This window comes from Sceloporus undulatus, chromosome 2 (genome assembly GCF_019175285.1).
Source record: "Sceloporus undulatus isolate JIND9_A2432 ecotype Alabama chromosome 2, SceUnd_v1.1, whole genome shotgun sequence".
NCBI classification, from domain to species: Eukaryota; Metazoa; Chordata; class Lepidosauria; order Squamata; family Phrynosomatidae; genus Sceloporus; species Sceloporus undulatus.
Window position 1 is genome coordinate 128,080,299 of NC_056523.1, and position 15,448 is coordinate 128,095,746.

The 15,448-nt window shown below is 42.1% G+C and overlaps 1 pseudogene; it reads left to right on the forward strand.

Annotated features, from left to right (window-relative positions):
- Positions 1–471: 471 nt before the first annotated feature.
- LOC121924498 lies at positions 472–616 on the forward strand (annotated as a pseudogene).
- The last annotated feature ends 14,832 nt before the right edge of the window (positions 617–15,448 follow it).

Sequence of the window (15,448 nt, forward strand, 5' to 3'; positions counted from 1 at the left end):
TGAGAGTGTAAAAGGCTCTCTAAGGAGCATACCAGAAGGTTTTGAGCAAGAGTCTATGTGGAAAGAGAATTTGGGGTGTACTCTTCCTTCTCACCATGATTTTGGAGACAATGGTATGAAAACAGAATATCAAACAGATGTATCTGGACAATGAATCTATAAAGTTTCATAAGGACTGGTAAAAAGCCTAGAGTTATAATGCTTAAAAACTGACAATTTTATGGAATAAAAACTCTTTCAATAAAAAAACCTGTTGTTGTTGTGTGCCTTCATGTTGTTTCCCACTTATGGTGACCCTAAGGTGAACCTATAATGGGGTTTTCTTGGCAAGTTTCTTTGCCTTTGCTATTCTGTGAGGAGAGTGTGATTTGCCCAAGGTCACCCAATGGGTTTACATAGAGAAGCTGGGATTCAAACCCTGGTCTCTAGAGTCATAGTCCAATGTTCAAAGCACCACACAACACTGGGTCTCCACTTAGAAACTAGATCATGATCATGAAGGTGAGGCTCATCCATTGCACTTTGGGGGTGCTGACCCCTGCGATCTCCCCGAATGTGGGAAGATCCACTGCATAATTTGTGGTAGTCTTTTTAAAAGTGGCTGTCTTTTAAAATAGTGGTTTCATTCTTGTCTCACCACATACTTCCTTTAAAACAAATTAAAACATTTAAATAAGTCATAGACCTCAGAAGATGATCTTCTGACTTCCAAAAATTCTAATTAAAATAATCCCTCTGGTCTGTGCGATTTCCCTACCCCGGAAAGAATAAAAAAGCTGGAATCAAGAGTTTTATCAGAAAACCTTCAAGCAGAGTCTAGCTTCTGTTCTTATAGCTTTAGAAGAAAATCCACTTTGTCTTGGGAAAAAATCTAACTAAACAAGTCATTTGGCTCATGTTTTAGGCTTTGCTTAAATCAGATATACATTCTTGTTACAAATAAATATTATATAAAGAACATCCATGAGCCAATTAAGCCTAGAGACTAAAATTATCTACTTGCAACACTGCTTTCTTCTTGGCCAGGAACGCTAGGCCTTAATTTGATTTATGCTTCTGAACATACAAAACATTCTGTATTGGCAAATTCTCAGTTTTTCTGGAAAAAGGAAAAAGAAATATAAACAACATATAATCCATGCGGCCTAAGTAAGTCTTTAGTAGGTGCTGTTCATACAACCCATTCAAAGACATTTCCAACAGAGAGTCAAACCCTAGGGCAGATGTTTCTTTGTTATCATTATACTGTAATAAGAAACAAAGATTTCTTATTACAGTATTAGTGGTGATACAGGACAAGAAGGAGTTAAAATACTGCCCAGGTCTATCTGCCTATTGTTTTGAGAGGTATGCGTAGACATTTATACTTCCTCCTGGCCTATAAAAGAACCTAGATGTTTGGGCAGATAGTGTGAAAATACTGCAGGACACTGAAACTCAAACGTCCTCTCTGTTGAAGTTCCCCATGAGGAAGACGTTTGCAGTTATCATCTTCTTCGTGGGTCGATGTTATGGGATCTTCATTTTGGCTTTACTATGTGATGTGGTTGGATTCATCTTCCTTTTCCTAGGAATCTGGGACTACCTGGGATCATGGGATTTCTTTGTTTGTTCTGGTGTTCTGCTATTGGCATTTAGCCTGTTATTCTGGCTTTTTTGGTATACATTGAACATTGAGGTCCCCTTGAAGGAATTAGACATTCGTTGAGTCACAGCCAGAGAAATAAGCAGATGGTACCATCAAGTCTAACCTTCTGGAGGCATATCAGCATTTTGCTGTCCAGTGGAAGGGAATACTCTGAGAAGAATTGCTGATGTCTTCTCTTTCCATATTAAGGTATGTATTGGTGGTGGGATTTTTGGAAAATAAATATTCCATGTTTAATAGTACTTGCATCTAGGGAGAAACACTTTTAAATGGAATGATTAAATTACCTGCACAATTTTGAAATGGAAAAAGGGTGTATGAAAGGTCATACAATTTGGGGGGGGGGAGATTGCTTACTTTTTCTACATGCACACGTACACAAACACACACACACTGTAAATATATTTCACCACCTGAAAATAAGATGTTGTCCACATCTCCAGTCCTATGCCATGTACAAAAAGACAACCAGACTGGCAGTTAAATTTTGCTTCAGCAGTGAAAATGGGACCGCTTCTTTCTTTCACTTAAGATGAAGCTTCCTTCACTTAAGCTGAAGACATCTGACTAGCTTCAGAAGTGCAGGATTCTTTCTTCCAGTGCTTTCCTGTCTTCTCCCAGCTGCCATTAAGGTAACACTGGCCCTGCTCACATCTTACTCCTTACTGTGCTTAAATAATCCCTGATAAAGGTTTAGCCTGTATCTTTGTGAAATGAATCACAGATAGCCAATCGTTATGATGTGAACATATTCAATGTGTGATAGAAGTATGTCAACATATATAGAGGTCAACATACATGAAGAACATAAGACTGAGAAAGACTGCATCATTAGGTGGTTGTTTGTCTTTAAACAGAAATTTGATACTTTAAATCCTTCCTGTATATTTTCAGACAACAAAGCCAAGATGGGTGAAGTGGAAACAATGCTGAACACTCCATGGACTTACATAAACAAATGGTGGCCTGTAGAAAAAGATAGGGCAATTTCCTGAAGTCTAGGAAATTGTCCCCTGCTGGACCAGAAAGTAATGCACCAAATTTATAGGGTCCTTTTTCCAAAACAAAAAGGTACAGCCGCACCCAGGAGAAAGGGAAGGAAGAAAATAATAACCTTGAATTCCTGGCCTTAGAAAGTCCTGGAGGTCAGAAACCTTGCAAAATTGTATCCCACAATCCCTAGAGAAGTCATTGTCATCTTGGTTGCATAGCCTATCAAGGGTTACTGACTGACATTTTGGACCATCAATGATTCTGATTCTATCCAAGAATGCAGAAATCAATGAGATATTATCAGATAATGTGGCACATTCCAAGTCATGTTGCTTTTTGTAATTGTGCCATTGTGATTGCATCAGTGATTTCATTCAGATTTTGTCAGTCTGTTTAGAATTGCTCCCAGAGTATATGTCACTGCTGCTGCTGCTCCTCCTGGTGATTAGGTAAGGAACATAGGGTCACACTGGGGGCCTATGGGACCCAAATTCAGCAAGTGCTCCATTCTTTGTCTGCACCATGGCAAAGAAAGGCTCTGCACAATTCATATGCATACAGAAACAAGAAAGCACCTTGACATTGCAATCAGAGGACAACAGTACATGCAGAAGGGATCTAGGGGTCTTAGTATAGCAGAAGCTAAACATGAGTCAGCAGTGTGATGCAGCAGCTATAAAAGCCTAGTCTGCATCAACAGGAGTGTAGTGTATATAGATCAAGAGAAATAATAGTACCACTCTATTCTGCTTTGGTCAGACCTTGCCTGGAATATTGTGTCCAGTTCTGGGGACCAAAGTTCAAGAGTGATATTGAAAAGCTGGAGTATATGTAGAGGAGAGCAACCAAAATGATAAAAGGTCTGGAAACAGTGCCCTATGAGGAGCAACTTAGGAAGCTGGGTATGTTTAGTCTGAGTAAAAGAAAGTTAAGAGGTGACATGATACCTATGTTTAAATATTTGAAGGGATGTCATATTGAGGATGAAGCAAATTTGTTTTCTGTGGCTCCAGAGACTAGGAGCAATAGATTCAAGCTAAGGGAAAAGAGATTCCACCTAAACATGAGGAAGAACTTCCTGATGTGAAGTCGAAGGCTTTTATGGCCAGCATTCATAGTTTCTTGTGGAACAACTTGCAACAGAGAGTGGTGGTGTCTCCTTCTTTGGAGGTTTTTAAACCAAGACTGTATGGTCATCTCTTGGGAGTGCCTTGATTATGCATTCCTGCATGGGCAGGGGTTGGACTGGATGGTCCTTGTGATGTCTTCCAACACTGTGATTCTATGATTCTAGCTAAGTCCCACTGTGTTAATTATTGTTGAATCCCAGATTTGTGTACATAGGATTAGAGACTTAAAAACAAATTTATTTATCTTATTTAAGGTGTTGTGGGACCTTGTTATTTTTGCTACAGTATGGACTATCTGGAGCATTCCTGATAGGATTGGAGTCTTAAAAACAAATTAATTTGTCTTAGTTAAGGTGTTGTGGGACCTTGTTTTTGCTACAGTATGGATTATCTGCAGCATTCATGATAGGATTGGAGTCTTAAAAATAAATTCATTTATCTTATTTAAGGTGTTGTGAGACCTTGTTGTTTTTCTACAGTATGGATTATCTGCAGCATTCATTTTAAAGTGTCCCATCCAAATTTTCCCACACTTAGCCCATCCCAGCCTTCCCATTTTTCCACCTTATTCCCAGGGCCTCCTTTCTTATGTGATGCTCTGTCACAACAAGCAACAAATACATCATCTGTCTTCTAGGAAAGCGTCCCCTGCATCTGCCTTTATTTCTGGCATTTGTCTGGCATCATTCCTGAACTGGCAGAGAGTGCAAATGGAGCATCTGTCCTACTACAACAGGGTGAAGCAACAGGGCAAATTCTAAAATGATTTTGCCAAGGGCTCTGCCTGGCACTATGGTTCAATGTTTAATCATTTACTAGGTGCCATAAAGTTTCCGGATCTGTTGCCAGTCCACTCATTATCTTCCTCATTGCAGCAGCTGCCTGCCAGATAAGTGGCTCATAATGATTTTTCATTGGGCATTTATAAAATGGCCAGTTCACAAAACCCTCCACTATATGTAATTTTATGAAACTCCCAATCACTCCTTATTACAGTGTTGGCACATTTCACAGCACCAATGGTGGAGAATTTATAGGCATGCGTAATGAAAATCTAAAACAGATTTTAGCTAAAATGCCTCCAAATCCACACTGGTTGTACAACGAGGGCCCCTGTGAAGTCAATTTCCATTGGCTTCTGCAATAACACTCTATTTTCCATCTTCAGAGGCATATTTTATATTTGGAATATGATGGGCATCCAAATAGTAGGCACGGTTTAGTCAATTCACAGTATAATCCTACACAGATACTCAGATACTTCTAAGTCCCACCGAGTTCTGGTATATGTATATAGAATTGTAATTTAAGTGTTTAACTGTCATCATGTCTTTTTATGCTGTTTTTCTATATGCCACAATGTAGCTCATATATAATACAGTATGCATGGCCAAAATCTGTCATTTCTGTTAATATAATCTGTAATCTATTACCTTTAAGCATTTCCATACATGTTATTTATCAATGTGATCAGTATGATTCATATATGATCAATGTGGTAATCTCTAATATTAGCGTTATATAGCATACAAATCCAAATTATTATTTTTTTTAAAAAACAAGACCAGGATCCAACTGGATCTTTGTGGTGATAGAAGAAATCCATGCATGGAACTTGGAAATTGCAGTCCCCCTCCTTTTTGCAGCCTCCACATGCCTCTATGGGACACTCTCTCCCTCCCCCAACCCTCAACCCTCAACGTGACTTGAAATTCTGGTCTTAAGGGTTTCCTAGTCTTCCAGAACAGATGGTCCTCCAGGACAAGAGGAGGCTGTAGCAGGAACGGTGGGGGAAAGGAATGGCATCCTCTGAGATTCACCGCTGGACTTAAATCTGTCAACACAAGGGACCATCTGGATTCTGGTCAGCAGATAAAAACAAATGTTATTATACCTGGCAATATGGTACCTGTGAGGTGCAGTCAAATTACAGTAAAATGTAAATTTCCCTCCTCTGTCTTATAGGATGTCAAAAAATCCACTCCTGTCAGAAAACATGTATCTCTTGTTCAGTTACATTATGCAGAAACCTGCAGATTAAGCTTGCCTAAGAAAACCCTATGAAAGATATATCTCTTGTACAGTTATAACATTATGCAGAAAGCTGCAGATTAAGCTTCACTCAATGAGCAGCCTTTCCCTGATCAGGGAACAGGTGTAGGGTGGCAGGAGGATTAGCCTTCCCAATTACCCAGTTGACTAGCATTTCCCCAACTTAGTGTCCTCCAGATATGTTGGACAACAACTCCTATAATCATGGCAGGAATTGTAGTCCAATCCCTCCCATAATCATGATGGGAGTTGTAGTCCAACACCTCTAGATGGAAGGCATCAGGTTGAGGAAGGCTGCACCAGACCCTTTCAGCAGTAGTTTGAATGCATCATTATTTTTGTGTGTTTGTTCTCAGGGCACTCAAAAGCTGATGATCAAAGAAGTGATACAAAGAAAGCTGCAGAATTTCTCCAAGAGAGCTAGATGCATTCAGAAACCACAAGCTTTGGACACAACTGTATTGAACGCAGAAAATGGAGCTGAGGTCTCTCTCTTGCTTTGCTTCCTACACTCATTCTGCAGAGCCAGTTTTACCCACTGTGATAAGCTCAGCTGAAGCCATGCTGCCCTGGACCCTCAGGTAGAAACAATGCATAGAACTGAGAGAGAGAGAGAGAGAGAGAGAGAGAGAGAGAGAGCTCAAGTAAAAAGTAGCCTAGCACTGCAAAGGAGCCACATGTGTACACGGAGGCAGATATGACTGACTGGAAGACGTTCTTTGCTGAACTCACATGGAGTCTGTAATATCAGCACAATAATGCTGATAAATGCAGATAACATCTGTCTTTGCAAATGCTGTCAATTCCAGGATGTTGTGCCATGTAGTGTGAATAAAATGTCATGCTAGGGTGCTGGGAGGAGATTGTGCCAAATGGGTCCACCTCATTTGATTGCTTCCTTAGGTTGCATGGTACACAAGGGAGCATCTCATGCAGCTGAGCAGCACCCTTGTGAGACAGAGTCTGTGCTTCCCTTCAGTCCCTCCAAAACTTTGGCAAGGACTTTACCTAGGGGCTGGTTCCTTCTCAAGGTGACGATGACCACTTTTGAACCAGGATGTTTTTTTCCTCTTGTTGTTTATCTTCCTGCCCTCTAGATAGTCAAAAGGGAATGAAGCCAAACAGGGCACTCTGGCATCTTGCACATTCTGCCCAACTGGCGGTAGAGCCTGCCCCACCACATTCTGTGTCCCTGAAGATCTGCCTGGTCAGTGTAACTGGTAGGGGAGTGCCTCAAGATACACACCTCCTCCACCAACCTGAATAGTGACCAGAAGAGTTCACACACAAGGTAGCTGGGTTGGCACCTCAGCCAAAGAGCTTCCTAGGTAGCCTATGACATTTTGTTACCTGGCTGGGTGAAGAAGCAAATGTCTTGTCCCACACTGAAGTCAAGACCCATACACCACACCAGGCACTCAGGGTCTGGAAAATGTCCTTGTTTGGATGACAGCTCCAGTGGCTATAGTGATTGGAGGATTCTGGGAGTTCTCATCCACTCAAGTAACTTTGCTGAGCTTTGCATTGTTTTGGCAGATGAAGCGGGGGGGGGGGGGGGGGTAAGTGCACAATGACAATTCTAAAATCCTTTCCATTTATACACATGAAGTACATATATAAAGGAAAGGAAGAATTTTCCATGCTGGGGACTCATAGGGTCCTTTCCAACTACACAGTTACAGCATCATGAGTCCACTCTAACTGCCATGGTTACATCCTATAGAATCCTGGATTAGCTGTTTACAGGGAGGAACCTTTAACCACGAAACCCTTCTGGGGCCTCTGATCAAACTACAATCCCCAGGAGGATCCCACAGGAAGGATGCACCTATAGCAGTTAAAGTGGGATCATGATGTAGTGTGAAAGGGCCCCTAGAATTAGAGGGTTAGAATAATCTCAGGCACCCTTGTATCTAATGGTGATGTGTGCCTTCATTCGTGGAGATCAAAAGAAGCTTCTTAGAAAGGAAGATCTTTGTTGCAGTCTACTCTGTTGCCATGCTCAAACAAATGTTCAGTCACTGTGCAATGAACAGTGCGTATATAACACCTATCCTGAGTCTAGCCTTGTTGTACTTTTATAGCCTTGCACAATGGCTGCTGTCTTTTTCAATAAACTGTGAAGAGTAAATATTAGATTCTGCATTGGAGGGAAAGGAAGCTGACAATCCATTTCTAGGGCCACATAAGGCCCATGCTACCAGCTAGAACTGGATTTGATTCAGAACACTAGACCTCACAAAGGGATTGACACATATATTAGTCTGCCATGTTGGTTTCTCTCTCCTGGAGTAAAGGATAAGAAAGGAGCAACCTTGAGTCCAGGTATTGCAGAGAAAGATGGGACATAAATAAAGCTGATAATGATAAAAAGAGGATCCATACTTTGACCTGTCCTCCATGCTATGACAGATTAATCTGCTTCATTGTCAGATTTTTTTTAAAAAAAATGCTTCTGCAGTGTGGCAGGGATAGTTGAGGAGATGTGTCAAGTTTCAAATACCAGCATACAGCACAGCACTTAACTATATGGTATGTGAAAAAATATCTTGTATTTTGTGTGTCCTCGATACCAGTGAGTCCTTTATCAGGCTCTCCATATTAGTCTGAAGATCTTACATAATACAGTATAGTGAAACTGATAAGACCCAACACTGGGCTTATCCATACTGACCCAAAGCCTCGAGATTTGGTTGGATTTGTACCTGTATTTATTAGGAGTTTTAATATGGGAGTTTAAAGTCCTGTCCCACTCTATTTCTAGTGGACCTCTGGGACTACCAACAATTTTTTTTTAAATCCAGGACAAGAAGTGGTTGATTTGTTTTATTTTTCTGTCCAAGGAGTTTGCAATACAGGCAGGGATGTGTTCCCATGTATCCACGGTCTCTGTTTTCTTTTCTTTTTTATTATTTTGTTTTTTATATTTCTGGGTAGTCCCACAGATGATGTGTTAAACAGAAGTGTAACCTTTGCCACAGAGATTTTCTTATGACTTCCCTTCCCTTATTACATTTCTAGTTACCAAACTGAACACTTTTTCTCCACACCACCTCCGCCTTCTTTTACAGTTATAGCATGATGTGGGCGGGGCTGGTTGCATGCTGGGAGCAAGCACGTGGCAAGGCAAACAGTAGCCCTCGTGAGAAACAAACTTACTCGGCTTGCAGCAACAACAATAGTTTAATGTAAATTCCCCTTCACCAAAACAAGTTCACACCAACTCAAAAGTTCCCAGTCCTCCAAGCCCTTTGCCTATTCCAAAGGCAGACTTCCGCAGGACTGGAGGTTCTATGGGTCGTTGGGCTGAGTCTCTTCAGGCCCCTGTCGTCTTCCACCCGAATACTTCTCTAAGGGCTCCACATCCGCTTTTTCACGCTCTTTGGGGATGGGTCCTACCTCCCACTTTTCACCTCTACAATCCCACCACTGACCTTCCAAGTTCCCTTTTCGGGGCAAACTCCACTCCTCTGAGTCCTGGAGTGTAAAGTCCCCTTCCACCTGAGGGCTCCTCAGTACCACCTCCTGGTGTGGCCCTCTGCCTCTTCCTCCAGAGCATCTTTGGAGAGAAGCTGGGGTCCCATGCCGCTGTGGGCTCCTTTTTACTATCTCTGTCCCTTTCGCGGCCGCCACTTCCCGATCTCCTCTTCCGCGTCCCACTCTCCCCGCGCTTCTCTGCCCCTCTCTTCTTATACCTTCTGGGTCTCTCCCTTGCTCCTCCCCCTGTTCCTCATTTCCTCTGGCCTCTGGCCCCTCCTCCCTGTTTACTGAGCCTTCTCCCTCCACCTGGCCCCCATTAGCCCCTCTAGCTCTCACTTCCTCAACATCCACCTCACTACACATGACTATAACAAACAAAAAATAAAACAGAAATGTGGCTGTTGGGGGAGGACCACAGGAGTGTGTAGAGCTCGTGGAGGGGAGGAAGAGGAGTAAAGAAAACCCCATCCACACCAGTTAACCTGCACCTAAAGCAAACAAGAAAGAATGAACAAAATCCTAGTATATTTGGGTCTTGATTTGATGCAGGAGCAGGAAGAACGATTACAAGACATGGAATCTGGAAACAAAATAGTCTGACATTTCCTGGAACTATTGTCCACCTAAGGCATCCTCAATATCCCTTTTCCTCTGGTCTGAGCCCAGGGGGCAGGGGAAGAAAGTCCTTTTTAAAACACATCCTTATCCATGCTGGCTCCTATTCTCTGGTATTCCTTCTTCATAGAGGTTTGCCAGATCAGTTCTGTGGTTACATCTGGAAGTTAGCAATGGCCTAATTCAGGGGCTGAGAACAATTTTAAAGAGTATTTTAAGCTATAGTCTGTGCATGCTTGATTGTATATATGTGTCTTCAAGTGACTTGTCTACTTATGGCGACCTGTAAATTTCATAAAGTTTTCTTAGGCAAGTGACTTTTCAGAGATGGCTTTGCTAGATCCTTCCTCTGAAATATCATCTATGTAAAGGAAGTAACTGGCAAATCCATCTCTGAGTATTCCTTACCTAAGAAAACCCTATGAAATTATGCATAATTATTTCTATCACCTTATATGTTCAACTTTTATGCAGAGGATATCATAAGAAGAGCTGGTTTAGACTCAGAAGAAGAACGAATGAAGATAGGAGGAAGGAACATCAATAATCTAAGATATATGGATGACACATACTAGTAGTGGGAAAATATCACAGATTTAGAGCATTTAGTAAGGAAGATAAAAGAAGAAAGTGCAAAGGCAGGCTTACTGTTGAACATAAAGAAAACAAAAATTCAGTCAGTCCTCCATATCTACAGATTCTTTATGCACAAATTCCACAGTTTGAAAATATTCCATAAATATATGAATTCCAAAAAGCAAGCCTTAATTTTCCCATTTTATAGAAAAGACACCTTTTTACTATGCCATTGTATTTAAATGGAACTTGAACATCCACAAATGTTGGCATCGACGGGTGATTATCACAGAGGATCTACATGTGTTCAACCTTGATAATGAGGACATAGAAATAGTCAAAAAGTTCCTGTACCTTGGAACAAACATGATCAGAACAGAGACTGCAGTCAAGAAATAAGAAGATGACTAGGAATGGGAAAGGCTGCCATGAAAGAACTAAATAAGATCCTAAAGTGTAAAAATATACAAATGAACACCAAAGTTAGAATTGTCCAAACTATTGTATTTCCCATCACCATGTATGGATGTGAGAGCTGGACAATGAAAAAAGCAGATAGGAGGAAAATCTGCTAATTCAAGATGTGGTGCTGGAGAGGAGTGCTGAGGATACTATGGATGGCCCAAAAGATAAACAAATGAGTGAAAGCATCAGTTGAGTTAGAAAGATGGGGTTAGGGGAAATATAAAATATGATAATGCTGTATGATCTATGATGAGATATGATGTATTTTATGTAGAGATGAAATGTTAATAAAAATATTTAATAAAAAAAGATAAACAAATGAATCCAAGAACAGCTCATCAGAACTCTCCCTGGAAGCCAAGATGACAAAACTGAGGCTGTCGTACTTTGGTCACATCAGTAATGGTAGGAAAGGTAGAAGATCATAGAAAAAGAGGCACACCACGCACCAGATGGATAGATTCAGCAGCTATGCAGACCAACCCTAAAGAGCAGCCTGCAGCCACCTCCATTTTCGGCAGATCAGGGCTGCAGCAACAGCACACTGCAGCCTCAATCTGGCCTTACCAGGGTGTAAAAAGGAGCCGCAAAAAGGGGCTCTTTTTTGCCATAGCCTTGTAGTCCTGTGGATGCAGCACCAGAGGAGCACCATGATGTGCGGCACACAGTGTTACACCACCATAGAGTCAGAGGCAGAGCACGCGTCATATGGGCACCAGGCCCTGACTCTGTCCCCAGGTCTGCACAGCCCCTCAGTTGGGAAGGCCACAGGCCTGAATTTACAGGGCGTGGGCAGAGCAATTGAGGACAGGGGGTCTTAGAGATGTCTCATCCACAGGGTCATCATGAGTCATGGTTGACCCAAGGGCAGTTAACAACATTTGCTAGGAAACATCAGCAAACTCAGTGGGGTGTACCTCTGAATAACTGACATAGGATTGTTCTTCAAGAGTAATTTTACTATTTTTAAATGAAAAAAGTTTTGTTTCTTTAATCAGATTTTTCCCATCTGGTGTTTTAGACATCTTTATTTCTCCATATTATTGTTAATTTTGTTCCAAGCTGTTCTGAGGAAAGATGTGACCATGTTGGTGAAGTATAACTCCAATAGGACAGCCAACAATTTGCATATAACATTAATTTCCACAAATAGTACTCTTCTGAAAATCCACCTTTGAACCTCTCTGTATCTTGAGAGCCAAGCTAAATATGATAATGCAGATATTCAAGGATTAGGTTCTCCTACAATCACATATACACATTGGCCAGCATCCTGTTAGTGATATATGAAAGCCTAAGTCCACCTTGTACTATACTTGCTTGTGTATATTATTGGTCATTGAAGAAGCAGGTGTTCTATTCCTCCATCCATAACATCCGAAGTTCCTCGCTCCTAACTCTGTTGTGCTGCAATTGCTCCTTCCCCATGGCCATTTTGCTGGTAGAGAGTAAAGGGGATCAAAAAAGCATCTGGCTATGTCCCCATGCAAACAAATGGCATCTACTGAGATCTGTGGAGGTTATTAGTGGATCTTGGTAGAAGAAGTTGCCAGCATGCCCATAACTAAAAGGTTCCCCAATCCTTCCCTCAGCTCTCCAACAACAGAATGGCTCTGGGAGGTTCTGGGGGTGGTGAAAGGAGAGCTATAAACCTTGGCCATATGTGACCTCAACCAATGTGACCTCAAGGCTGGCTTGGCTTGAATATTTACCACTGGAGGAGAGCCTTTAATCTTTTTCCTTGCACCGTTTCCCTTATCCTAATCCATACCTCACTGCTGTCAATGGTCGGGCAGATGCTAGGGTCCTTTTCCAGTGTAAATGCACCAGTGTGGGTGGTGGTGACAGAAGGAGGAAAGCCATGGAGGAGTAGCCATGATAGAAGTGAGATAATGGAGAACTGGACCGGTTGGAGTAGGCAGGTTTTGTGTGCCTTCCCTGTCACTGCTATACAACTTTGGAAAACTGCAACTTCTAGCACAGTGTGCCAATAAGCAGGGACGTAGCCAAGGGGGGGGGTTCCTTGGGGTCCAGACCCCCCCTTCCATTAGAAAAATGAATGGTGTGTGCTGCTGCGCTGCCACACCCAAGCCCCATTATAATGGTGGCACTTAGTCTGGAACCCCCCCTTCCTAAAATCCTAGCTACGTCCCTGCAATCAATACCAGGAAAGATTCTGGAGCAGATAATTAAACAAAGAGTCTGTGAACATCTAGAAGGCAATGCCATAATCACAAAAAGTCAACATGGGTTTCAGAGAAACAAGTCATGCCAGACAAATCTAATCTCTTTCTTTGATAAAATTACCAGCTTGGTAGATGAAGGGAATGCTGTGGATATAGTATATCTTGATTTCAGTAAGGCCTTTGACAAGGTTCCCCATGACATTCTTGCAAACAAGCTTGTAAAATGTGGACTAGACAAGGTAACTGTTACATGGATTTGTAACTGGTTGACCGGCCGAACCCAAAGGGTGCTCAACAATGGCTCCTTTTCATCCTGGAGAGAAGTGACCAGTGGGGTCTCACAAGGCTCTGTCCTGGGCCCAGTGCTATTCAACATCTTTATCAATGACCTGGATGACAGAATTGGGAGCATACTTATCAAATTTGCAGATGACACAAAATTAGGAGGAATAGCTAATACTCCAGAGGACAGGATCAAGATCCAAAATCACCTGAATAGACTAGAAAGCTGGACTAAAGCTAACAAAATGAAATTCAACACGGAGAAATGTAAGGTATTGCACTTAGGGCGGAAAAATAAAATGCACAGATATAGGATGGGTGACACCTGGCTGAATGAAACTACGTGTGAAAGGGATCTAGGAGTCCAAGTAGACCACAAGTTGAACATGAGTGAACAGTGTGATGCGGCAGCTAAAAAGGCCAATGCAATTTTAGGCTGCATCAATAAAAGTATAGTGTCTAGATCAAGAGAAGTAATAGTGCCACTGTATTCTGCTCTGGTCAGGCCCCACCTGGAATATTGTGTCCAGTTCTGGGCGCCTCAATTCAAAAAGGACATTGAGAAACTGGAGCGTGTCCAGAGGAGGGCGACTAAAATGATGAAGGGTCTGGAAACCTTGCCCTATGAGGAACGACTTAGGGAGCTGGGGATGTTTAGCCTGGAGAAAAGAAGGTTAAGAGGTGATATGATAGCCCTGTTTAAATATTTGAAAGGATGTCATGTTGAAGAGGGAGCAAGCTTGTTTTCTGCTGCTCCAGAGAACAGGACCCGGAACAATGGATGCAAGCTACAGGAAAAGAGATTCCACCTGAACATTAGGAGGAACTTCCTGACAGTAAGGGCTGTTCGACAGTGGAATGCACTCCCTCGGAGGGTGATAGAGTCTCCTTCCTTGGAGGTCTTTAAACAGAGGCTGGATGGCCATCTGTCAGGGATGCTTTGATTTGGATTTCCTGCATGGCAGGGGGTTGGACCGGATGGCCCTTGCAGTCTCTTCCAACTCTACGATTCTATGATTCTATGATTCTAATAAGATTCCAGCAAAGATTCTGAAGCAAAGAACAACTTTGGAGAGTGGATGAGATGCAAAGAGCGAGAGAGAGAAGGCACAGGGGGGGAAAAACATTTAAGTCCTCTTTTGCCATCCGTCACTCAGCCGTCTGTCAGATTTTGGCTCCCCACATACACACACTGCTACTCATCTGTGTTGAATATGAATGGATCTTCCCACATCATGTCTAATTTCACCCTGAAACATTCATTGGAAAAGACATCAGAGCTGACTGCTTTTCTAGACCATAGCATGCTCCGGATTGTTTCAAAGCTGAATCTGATCATTTCCACAAAGTGGTGGCACTTTATACCTTCCTGCTCTATCATGGGGGATAGTCCTTACTGAAGGAACAGTGTGTTGGGGTAGAAGTCTTGTGTCCATGTGGTGATTTGCTTAACTGCATATAAACATTTTACACACACACACACTTCTTCCAGTGTTTTTCTCTCTTTTACACACACTTTTTATTAAAAATATAATTTGGTTCAGTAAAATCAGAACCAATCTGAAAGCAGGCAGGAGCCACCCCTACATGTAAACAGCTGCCTGTTTGCTAATGATTGATTTGATAATCATAGTGATTTTAAACCTCCCTTACACTCCTGCTATGAGAAATCTCCCCATGTGCTGCTCTTGCTGTGAGGAGAGGAAATGCAGTCAAGTGCACAGCATGGCACTTCAATGAGCCCTGCTGGTCTATTTGTCCATCTGTTACTTTGGGAGGGTGCCTTGTAGAGTTTGGTAGAAGCTTTTACAGGTAGAAAACAAATAGCAAGCAGAATTATACAATTGTAGCCAGGAGTTTGCTAAGGCTAAGCTCCCAGAACTGGGTCAGTGCACAGGCTCTGCTCTAGATTCTAAAAAGTGGTCCCAGAGACTAGAAATCTTTGGACATGGACAGAACATGTTTTTCCCACTACTGAGCAAACACTTGCTAATCTCCATATAATGGGGACAGAGTTTGGA